This window comes from Delphinus delphis, chromosome 8, assembly GCF_949987515.2.
Source record: "Delphinus delphis chromosome 8, mDelDel1.2, whole genome shotgun sequence".
Lineage (NCBI taxonomy): Eukaryota > Metazoa > Chordata > Mammalia > Artiodactyla > Delphinidae > Delphinus > Delphinus delphis.
In genome coordinates this window covers 31,957,561-31,968,559 of record NC_082690.1, presented here as the reverse complement: position 1 = coordinate 31,968,559, position 10,999 = coordinate 31,957,561, and positions in this window count along the sequence as shown.

Below are 10,999 nucleotides of genomic sequence, written 5' to 3'. Positions count from 1 at the left end.
GGAGCCCCTTGTCAAGAGGCTGAAGAGTTGAGATGTTTGGGTTCCCCAGAGCCTCTTTCACAATTGCATTCAACAGGAGTGTTTTCATGGAAGGATGCAGGCACTATCAGGTCCAGCATAGCCTGGGTTACAGTGTTTGGTCACTTGGTGTGTTGTAGCATTGCTTAACAGGGAAGATACTGTGTTCTTTCCTTTTCCTTTACACACATTGAGAAAATAAACCACAGCAATCATGAAATCAGAACTTTGGTGAAACATATTGCAGAAGAACCAGGAAACATGTTGCAATGGAGCCTGCTGGGTGCTGCTGCTGGTTGTGAGGTGAACAGGAGAATCAGGTTCTTATAGGTAAATAGAAAATGTGTACAAGGGAGTAATGTTTTGCTTTGTTTTGAGTGGTGGTCAGTACAGGACATAAGAGTGTTAGAACATTCATTTCCATGAGAACATTGAAAATGTGACTATATGAGACAGGATCTGGGTTCTGACATTTATCATGTGACCTTGGGCAAGAAAAATAATCGCTCTAAATCCCATTTCTTCATTTATAAAATGCAACAATACCCCCCCTTATAGGATTGATATGAGGATAAAAGAGATACCATAAAGTAACTATCATTATTGTGTTTAATAAATGGTCAATATCACTATGATTATTTAGAAAGTCCTTATAGAAATAGCTGCAGATAAACTATCTTTAACAGTGAAGACAAGGGCTTAAAAATGGAGCATTCTTTTTCCGCTTGAAAAACTCTTTATCTGCTTCAAACAGGGTAGGTACTCCATTCTGATATCATGCTGTTCTTGCCACCAGGAGTCAGGTCTGAGAGCAGGATGTTTTCCTAATTTGAATGCAATAACTGAGGTGGAAAATGATCAAGTGAGGTTTTCTTAGAAATGTTGCCTCTAATTTTAAATTCTTGCATTGATTCTTTTTGTTGTTTCTTAAAACAGGTTCCATTCTTATAGAAAAAGAAAAAATGTCAATGTTTATAATGCTTATTAAAATAAAATCACAATAGCCCACAAGGCCAGAAACTCAGCTTGCAGACCATTTGGCAATGAGGTGAGGCAGAGTTCTCCTACAAACACAGACAGTAGGTCTCTCCTCAAATGGCATGATGGAAGCTTTCTCATTTCATAAATTTTTCCTCATTGATAAAAATGTGTGAGATATCTATAAAATATACATATAAAACTATGACATACATTGTTGATGTGAACATGAATGCATACCCAACAGGAAGGATGTGCCCACGTACATAAATAGAACTGCTGTGGGGATCAAAATGCCCAACACAATTTATCTTTAATCTGTCAGTGACTAGGGATCAGGTCTCAGTTTCTTCTTGTCTTTATCTGGGCCACTAACTAGGTGATCTAATCTGATCCTGTGTCTACACAGTAACCCCCAGATGGATCCCGCCATGCTCAGCCTTTCCTCCCAACTTCAGACCTGTGTATCCTACTGCTGACTAGACATCTTGATTTTCTCCTCAGAGTTGTTGCTTCCACAGACTTGGTCACCTCAGTGAATGGACACTCCATTCTTCCAGTTGTTCAGAAACAAAGTTGGGTTATACTTGACTCCTCTCTTCATATCACACCATTCATCCAATCAATTAGCAAATTCTGTGGTTCCCACCTTCAAAGTACATCCTCAGGTTTCTCACTGCTACCACCATCATCTGCTGTTGCAGATATACACCTCCTGTTTCTGCTCTTTTGCCCCTACAGTTTATCGTCCTCAGAGCAGCCAGTGATTCTTTTAAAATACAAATCGAATAATTATGTTGTTTCTCTTCTTAAATCTCTCTAGAATCTAAGGTCTTTATAAAGACCTATATCGCTCTACACGATCTGTGTCCCTGCCATTTCTCCAATTTCATCTCCTCCCTCCAACCCTGCCTCAATTCTCCCTGGGTCACCAGTGCCTCTTCACAGTTCTGCAGCTAAGCCTCAGAGCCTTTGCCTCGAACTGTTCCTCTTGGGGTGCTGTGTTCCCCAAGTTGGTTTGCTTGCTCACTTACTTCAGATATAGGTCTCAGGTCTTCACCAAGCTCACGTCTGCCACGCTCTCTATCCCCTTTCTCAAAGTATTAAGTCACATGTCAACCGGAAAACAGAAATCACTCTGAGTGTTTTAAACAGGAGGGATTTAATGCAGGAAATCAGTTCTATGAGTGAGGGCTGAGAAGCCAGAGGAGATAAAGAAACAATCCAGGAGTTAGAAACAGTAGGAAATCGCTAGTCCCTGTCCTCTCATGGAGGTGGGAGAAAGCCACCCATATCACCTGGCGGAGGCAGGCAACACAGTGGTTGTGGCAGAGCTGGAGCAATGGGGAGACAGCCACCACTACCGATGCTGGCTTCTCCCTTCTCCTGCCCTCTGGGCTCTCAGTACCTCTCATTGGATGAACTCACTGAGGCCTGTGCTGAGCCTGCAGGGGGCAGCACCCACCATCTTGCTCTGAGCAGAGGAACCAACTACAAGGCAAACAGGCCCAGCACCGGCACAATCTGCTCTCTGCTTTTCCTCAGAGCATTTATCATCCTTGAAATATGTACACTTTTTTGTTTATTTGTAGTTTCTCTACTTTGACTGGAATATGGTGTCCCTGAAGGCAGGGGCTTTGCTGTTTTGTTCACTGTTATACCCCCAGCTCCTAAAACAGTGCCTGGCACATAGTAGGCAGTGAATAAATATTTGATGAATGAGAGAATATGTCTCAACAGACAGTGCACCTGACTTATAGCAGGCATTAAACACATATTGAATAATTGAGACTGATTAACAATTATAATACCAAGGTAACTGTTATGTGAAAAATAACAATGTGCCAAGCTACATGAAATCCATCTTAACAGATTTTATAATGCAAGACTCCTGAGAAGAACACATTCATATGAAGAACCTTATAATTTATGATGCATTTTCATATGTGGTTCCTTCGAATTCCTAGTATCATATTTCCTGAAGCTTTTAGACTCATTTAGTTTCCATTTCATCTTCATGAATTTGTCATTTGAAATACTTCCTATTTGATTCTTTTTGCTTCTAAGTTTTAAAAATAGTTCAGGAAACCTGAAATTCTAATTTCAGTGTATCAAAACAATAAAACAAACTTTGAAGATAAATGCTTCTATTTGTTGCTGGTAAAATTGAGCACTGTAATTTATTAAAAAATGGAAAAAAATCATTAATTTGTCAAATCTCAGGATTAAAACCAAATTTGGCCTTATTGTCAATTAAGCAAAAAATACTGCATGAAACTATAAATAGTAGTCAGACAGAAACACTTCTCTGTTCTGGAAACTTATCACTGTAAAGAGGTCTTAAATTCATTGTTGACTGTCTTGTTTGTATTTGTTTGATGTTCCTAGAGATCAAATTCTAAATCTAAGTGATTCAAAGTGGATTTTTATTTTCATGTGGAAACTTCGGATAGATTAGTATTGGATAGTGAGTGAATAAAGACCCCAAATTTATGATATTATGACAATTTAAGTATGTTGAAGATATTTCTTAGGTGCTGATCTTCATTTTTAAGATTCTCTATATGTGAAGACAAACAAGGGGCTGAATTTCAAGCCCAAAGATATGTCATGTGTTCACGGGATTTCCCTGGTGGTCCAGTGGCTAAGAATCCGCCTTCCAATGCAGGGGACATGGGTTTGATCCCTGGTTGGGGAACTAAGATGCCACATGCTGCGGGGCAATTAAGCCTGCATGCCACACCTAGAGAGCCCATGAGCTGCAACTACTGAGCCCACATGCTCTGAAGCCCATGTGCCACAGTGAAGACCCAGCACAGCCAAAATAAATAAATAAATGAATAAATAAATATATATATATGTCATGTGTTCAAAATAACTGCAAGACCAAAACCCAAAACAACAATAAATCACCCTGTTTTCCTCTGGGACAAATGATTAATTCAGTTGAGAGTCTTAGGAGAGTCCATCCATGGTAAATAATAGAAAGGTTATGATGAGTTTCTCTCTTTGTCCCGAGGCAAGAGGAATTCAATACATTCTCTGTGTGTGAATTTATTTGTTCCATCTCAGCTGCTCATATCTCCAAAATGAATAATATTTGTTGACATAGTCTTGTTCATGCTTATTTTAAAGCTGTTTCTTTCTTTCAGGACCTGATCACAGGTCCTTGAGAAAATAAAGTTTGCTGTTCTAGTTAATTTGTTCCCAGTATGTGTGTGGTACAGCAGGCTTCTAGTTTTTCCAACTGTTTGTACTTTTGGATAAACTGTTTAACTTACCTAATTACAGTAATGATGGCTCACACTTACCTGACACTATGCCTTAAGTGCTGATTCTATGAGCCGTATGTGACCAGTTGTTCAGTGTCTGGGTTTCTTACCAGCCTCTTTTCACAAATGGAGAACCCAAGGCACAGAGAGGTCAGTAATTTGCCCAAGGTCCCACAGCTGTTAAATGGAGGAAGTGGCCGCAAGCCTAAGCAGTCTGGTTCCCGAGCCCATACTCATCCCATTCTCCAGGCTAGCAAAGGGAAACTAAAACGTCTTCTTTATGAAGCAAGGTCAAAGTGTATTTTGGTACTCTTCTCTGGGAGAAAAAATAAGCTGCTTTTCCAAGAAAAGGGAGGCCCTGATGGCATGTTCAAGAGACAGTAAACAAAGTTACAACTTAACTGCTTTATGTTTAAAAAGAAAAATAAATAAGGAGGAACTTGGGTTCTACATAGAGGGCAAAGCACGGAGGAGGTCAGACAGGGGAGACCGAGGGTGGAGTCCAGGGCAGAAGTGACTGGAGAGATGACTGAATGTTGGGTTGGCTAAAGGACATTAAGAATAAGAACGCTTTCCCCCAACTGCTTGGTGGAGGGCCTTAGAAAACTCCATAGGGTTTTTGAAGTCAAGTTCATTTAAATATCAAAGGATGAGTGATATCACCTGACCTATGGGTTATACTTATAAATCTTTAACATTGCTCTAATAGTCAACACAGGTTCCTTGGAAAACTGTTTTTAGATATTCCACTGGGTTGAAAATAGGATTATTCTTATAGTTGTATCAAATTTTTTCTTGAAAATCAAGGAGACAGTAACTGCCCATAAGCAAATCTGAGTGCAATTTCAGATGCTCTCCAAATATCACAGGTATTTATGCCACAGACTGAGAATAGATGTCAGGAAACAAAACAAGACTGATCAACATTTGAAAATCTACTTCATGTTAAGTACTAACTTGCACTACTTTTTCTAATAAGCAATGTTGAAGTAGAATTAATGTACAATAAAATTCACTAATTTTAGGTGTACAGTCTTAAAAAATATATATTCAATAGTGTCACCACCACCATAATCATGATATTGAACATTTCCATCACACATGTTCCTTTGTAGTCAGTCCCTTCCTCCACTTCAGGCCCCTGGCAACCAGCCATCTGTTTTCTATCATTATAGTTTTGCCTTTATAATTTTTCATATAAATGAAATCATATGATATGTGGTCTTTTGTGTCTGTCTTCTTTCATTTAACATAATGTTTTTGAGATGCATGCATATTGTTGCATGTATTATTCATTTGTTACTTTTTATTGCTGAGTAGTTGTCCATGGGATGTACCACAGTTTATCCATTCACTAATTCATAGACATTTGGGTTGTTTCCAGGTTTTATATATCATAAATAAAGCTATCATGAACATTTATGTGCAACCAGTTATGTGACTATGTTTTCATTTTTCTTGGATAAACGTTTAGGAGTGAGGTCATTGGATCACATGACATGTATATGTTTAATTTCATAAGAAACAGCCAGACTATTTTCCCAAATGCCTGCATCATTTTTCATTCTCACCAATGCTCTAAGAGAGTTCCAGTTACTCTACTACATCTTGTCAACATTTGGTATTTTCAGTCTTTTAAATTTTAAACATTCTGGTGGGTATGTAGTAGTATCCCATTGTGATTTTAATTAGAATTTTCCTAATGGTTAAGATGTTGAATATCATTTCATGTGTTTGTTTGCCACTCATATAGCAAATATTTTAGCCATTTAAAAAACTGAGCTGTTTGTCTTCTTATTTTCAAGTTAGAAGCATTCTTTATATATTCAGGATAGAAGTACTTTATCACATTTATATTTTTTGAAAATATTTACTCCCAAAGTGTGGCTTTTCCTTCTTTTTTGAAAAGCAAGGTTTTTTTGTGTGTGTGTGTGGTACGCGGGCCTCTCACTGTTGTGGCTTCTCCCGTTGCGGAGCACAGGCTCCAGTCGCGCAGGCTCAGCGGCCATGGCTCACGGGTGGAGCCACTCCACGGCATGTGGGATATGCCCGGACTGGGGCACGAACCCGTGTCCCCTGCATCGGCAGGCGGACTCTCAACCACTGCACCACCAGGAAAGCCCTGAAAAGCAAGGCTTTTAAATGTTGATGAAGTTTAATTCATCAATTTTTTCTTTTATGGTTCACACTTTTTATGTCCTATCTAAAAATCTTTGCTTGATCCAAGATCACAACATTTAAAAAAATATTTTCTTCTAGAAGTTTTATAGTTTTAATTCTTCTATTTAGAGGTCTATGACCCATTTTTAGTTAGTTTTTGTGAACAGTGTGAGTTAAGAATTGAAATTTCCTTTTTTTTTAACATGTTTGTATATTTGATTATTCCAGCAGTATTTTTTTTGAAAGATGCACCTACTAACTCCTACATGCTATGTATTAAGCTGCACTTCTTAAAATTTACTTTCTGCTTCAAAGATGAAATCACTCTTTTCTATATCCCTTTCTTTTTCTGTTTTTCATGTGACTCACTTTATTATGGTATTCACTTTTTTTTTTAACATCTTTATTGGAGTATAACTGCTTTACAATGGTGTGTTAGTTTCTGCTTTATAACAAATTGAATCAGCTATACATATACATATATCCCCATATCTCTTCCCTCTCGTGTCTCCCTCCCTCCCACCCTCCCTATCCCACCCTTCTAGGTGGTCACAAAGCACCGAGCTGATCTCCCTGTGCTATGAGGCTGCTTCCCACTAGCTATCAGTTTTTTTTTTTTTTTAGCTATCAGTTTTACATTTGGTAGTGTATATATGTCCATGCCATGCTCTCACGTCATCCCAGCTTACGCTTCCCCTTCCCTGCGTCCTCAAGTCCATTCTCTAAATCTGTGTCTTTATTGCTGTCTTGCGCCTAGGTTCTTCAGAACCATTTTTTTTTCTTTAGATTCCATATATATGTGTTAGCATATGGTATTTGTTTTTCTCTTTCTGACTTACTTCACTCTGTATGACAGACTCTAGGTCCATCCACCTCACAACAACTAGTTCAATTTCATTTCTTTTTATGGCCGAGTAATATTCCATTGTATACATGTGCCACATCTTCTTTATCCATTCATCTGTCGATGGACACTTAGGTTGCTTCCATGTTTAGCTATTGTAAATAGTGCTGCAATGAACATTGTGCTACATGTCTTTTTTGAATTATGGTCTTCTCAGGGTATATGCCCAGTAATGGGATTGCTGGGTTGAATGGTAGTTCTATTTTTAGTTTTTTAAGGAACCTCCATACTGTTCTCCATAGTGGCTGTATCAATTTAAATTCCCAGAAACAGTGTAAGAGGGTTCCTTTTTCTTCACACCCTCTTCAGCCTTTATTGTCTGAAGATTTTTTGATGATGGCCGTTCTGACCAGTATGAGGTGATATCACATTGTAGTTTTGATTTGCATTTCTCTAATGATTAATGATGTTGAGCATCCTTTCATGTGTTCGTTGGCAATCTGTATATCTTCTTTGGAGAAATGTCTATTTAGGTCTTCTGCCCATTTTTGGATTGGGTTTTTTGTTTTTCTGATATTGAGCTGTATGAGCTGCTTGTATATTTTGGAGTTTAATCCTTTGTCAGTTGCTTCACTTGAAAATATTTTCTCCCATTCTAAGGGTTGTCTTTTCATCTTATTTATGGTTTCCTTTGCTGTGCAAAACCTTTTAAGTTTCATTAGGTCTCATTTGTCTGTTTTTGTTCTTATTTCCATTTGTCTAGGAGGTGGGTCAAAAAGGATCTTGCTGTGATTTATGTCATAGAGCTTTCTGCCTATGTTTTCCTCTAAGAGTTAGACAGTGTCTGGCCTTACGTTTAGGTCTTTAATCCATTTTCAGTTTATTTTTGTGTATGGTGTTAGGGAGTGTTCTAATTTCATTCTTTTACATGTAGCTGTCCAGGTTTCCCAACACCACTTATTGAAGAGGCTGTCTTTTCTCTGTTGTATTTTCTGGCCTCCTTTATCAAAAATAAGGTGACCATATGTACATGGGTTTATCTCTGGGCTGTCTATCCTGTTCCATTGATCTATATTTCTGTTTTTGTGCCAGTACCATACTGTCTTGATTACTGTAGCTTTGTAGTATAGTCTAAAGTCAGGGAGCCTAATTCCTCCAGCTCTGTTTATCTTTCTCAAGATTGCTTTTGCTATTCGGGTTCTTTTGTGTTTCCATGCAAATTGTGAAGTTTTTTGTTCTAGTTCTGTGAAAAATGCCATTGGTAGTTTGATAGGGATTGCATTGAATCTGTAGATTGCTTTTGGTAGTATAATCATTTTCACAATATTGATTCTTCCAATCAACGAACATGATATATCTCTCCATCTGTTTTCTTTCATCAGTGTCTTATAGTTTTCTGCATAAAGGTCTTTTTTCCCCTTAGGTAGGTTTACTCCTAGGTATTTTATTCTTTTTGTTGCAATGGTAAATGGGAGTGTTTCCTTCATTTCACTTTCCGATTTTTCATCCTTAGTGTATAGGAATGCCAGAGATTACTGTGCATTAATTTTGTATCCAGCTACTTTACCAAATTCATTGATTAGCTCTAGTAGTTTACTGGTAACATCTGTAGGATTCTCTATGTATATTATCATGTCATCTGCAAACAGTGACAGTTTTATGTCTTCATTTCCAATTTGTGTTCCTTTTATTTCTTTTTCTTCTCTGATTGCTGTGGCTAAAACTTCCAAAACAATGTTGAATAATAGTGGTGAGAGTGGGCAACCTTGTCTTGTTCCTGATCTTAGTGGAAGTGGTTTCAGCTTTTCACAATTGAGGAGGATGTTGGCTGTGGGTTTGTCATATACGGCCTTTATTATGTTGAGGTCAGTTACCTCTATGCCTACTTACTGGAGGGTTTTATCATAATTGGGTGTTGAATTTTGTTAAAAAGTTTTTTCTACATCTATTGAGATGATCATATGGTTTTTATTCTTCAGTTGTTAATATGGTGTGTCACATTGATTGATTTGCATATATTGAAGAATCCTTGCATTCCTGGGCTAAACCCCACTTGATCATGGTGTATGATCCTTTTAATGTGCTCTTGGATTCTATTTGCAAGTATTTTGTTGAGAATTTTTGCATCTATGTTCATCAGTGATATTGGCCTGTAGTTTTCTTTCCTTGTGACATCTTTGTCTAATTTTGGTATCAGGGTGATGGTGGCCTCATAGAATGAGCTTGGGAGTGCTGCTCCTCTGCTACTTAGAAGAGTTAGAGAAGGATAGGTGTCAGCTCTTCTCTAAATGTTTGATAGGATTCACCTATGAAGGCATCTGGTCCTGGGCTTTTGTTTGTTGGAAGATTTTTAATCACAGTCTCAATTTCAGTGTCTGTGATTTGTCTGTTCATATGTTCTATTTCTTCCTGGTTCAGTCTCAGACGGTTGTGCTTTTCTAAGAATTTGTCCATTTCTTCCAGGTTGTCCATTTTATTGGCATAGAGTTGCTTGTAGTAATCTCTCATGATCCTTTGTATTTCTGCAGTGTCAGTTGTTACTCCTCCTTTCTCATTTCTAATTCTATTGATTTGAGTCTTCTCTCTTTTTTTCTAGATGAGTCTGGTTTATCAATTTTTTTATCTTCTCAAAGAACCAACTTTTAGTTTTATTGATCTTTGTTAACGTTTCCTTCATTTCTTTTTCATTTATTTCTGACTGATATTTATGATTTCTTTCCTTCTGCTAACTTTGGGGTATTTTTGTTCTTCTTTCTCTAATTGCTTTAGTTGTAAAGTTAGGTTGTTCATTTGAGATGTTTCTTGTATCTTAAGGTAGGATTGTATTGCTATAAACTTCCCTCTTAGAACTGCTTTTGCTGCATCCCATAGGTTTTTGGGTTGTGTTTTCACTGTCATTTGTTTCTAGGTATTTTTTGATTTCCTCTTTGATTTCTTCAATGATTTCTTGGTTATTAAGTAGTGTACTGTTTAACCTCCATGTGTTTGTATTTTTTACAGATTTTTTTCCTGTAATGTATATCTAACCTCATAGCATTGTGGTCAGAAAAGATACTTGATATGATTTCAATTTTCTGAAATTTACCAAGGCTTGATTTGTGACCCAAGTTATGATTTATCCTGGAGGATGTTCCATGAGCACTTGAGAAGAAAGTGTATTCTTTTATTTTTGGATGGAATATTCTATAAATATCAATTAAGTCTATCTTGTTTAATGTATCATTTAAAGCTTGTGTTTCCTTGTTTATTTCATTTTGGTTGATGTGTCCATTGGTGAAAACTGAGTGTTGAAATCCTCTACTATTTATTACTGTCAATTTCCCCTTTGAAGGCTGTTAGCATTTACCTTATGTATTGAGTTGCCCCTATACTGGATGCATAAATATTTACAATTGTTATATCTTCTTCTTGGATCGATCCCTTGATCATTATGTAGTGTCCTTCTTTTTCTCTGTAATAGACTTTGTTTTAAAGTCTATTTTTGTCTGATATGAGAGTTGCTGTTCCAGCTTTATTTTGATTTCCATTTGCATGCAATATCTTTTTCCATCCCCTCAATTTCAGTCTGTATGTGTCCCTGGGTCTGAAGTGGGTCTTTTGTAGACAGCATATATACAGGTCTTGTTTTTCTATCCATTCAGCCAATCTTTATCTTTTGGTTGGAGCATCTAATCCATTTACATTTAAGGTAAGTTTCTATATGTATGTTCCTATTACCATCTTTGTA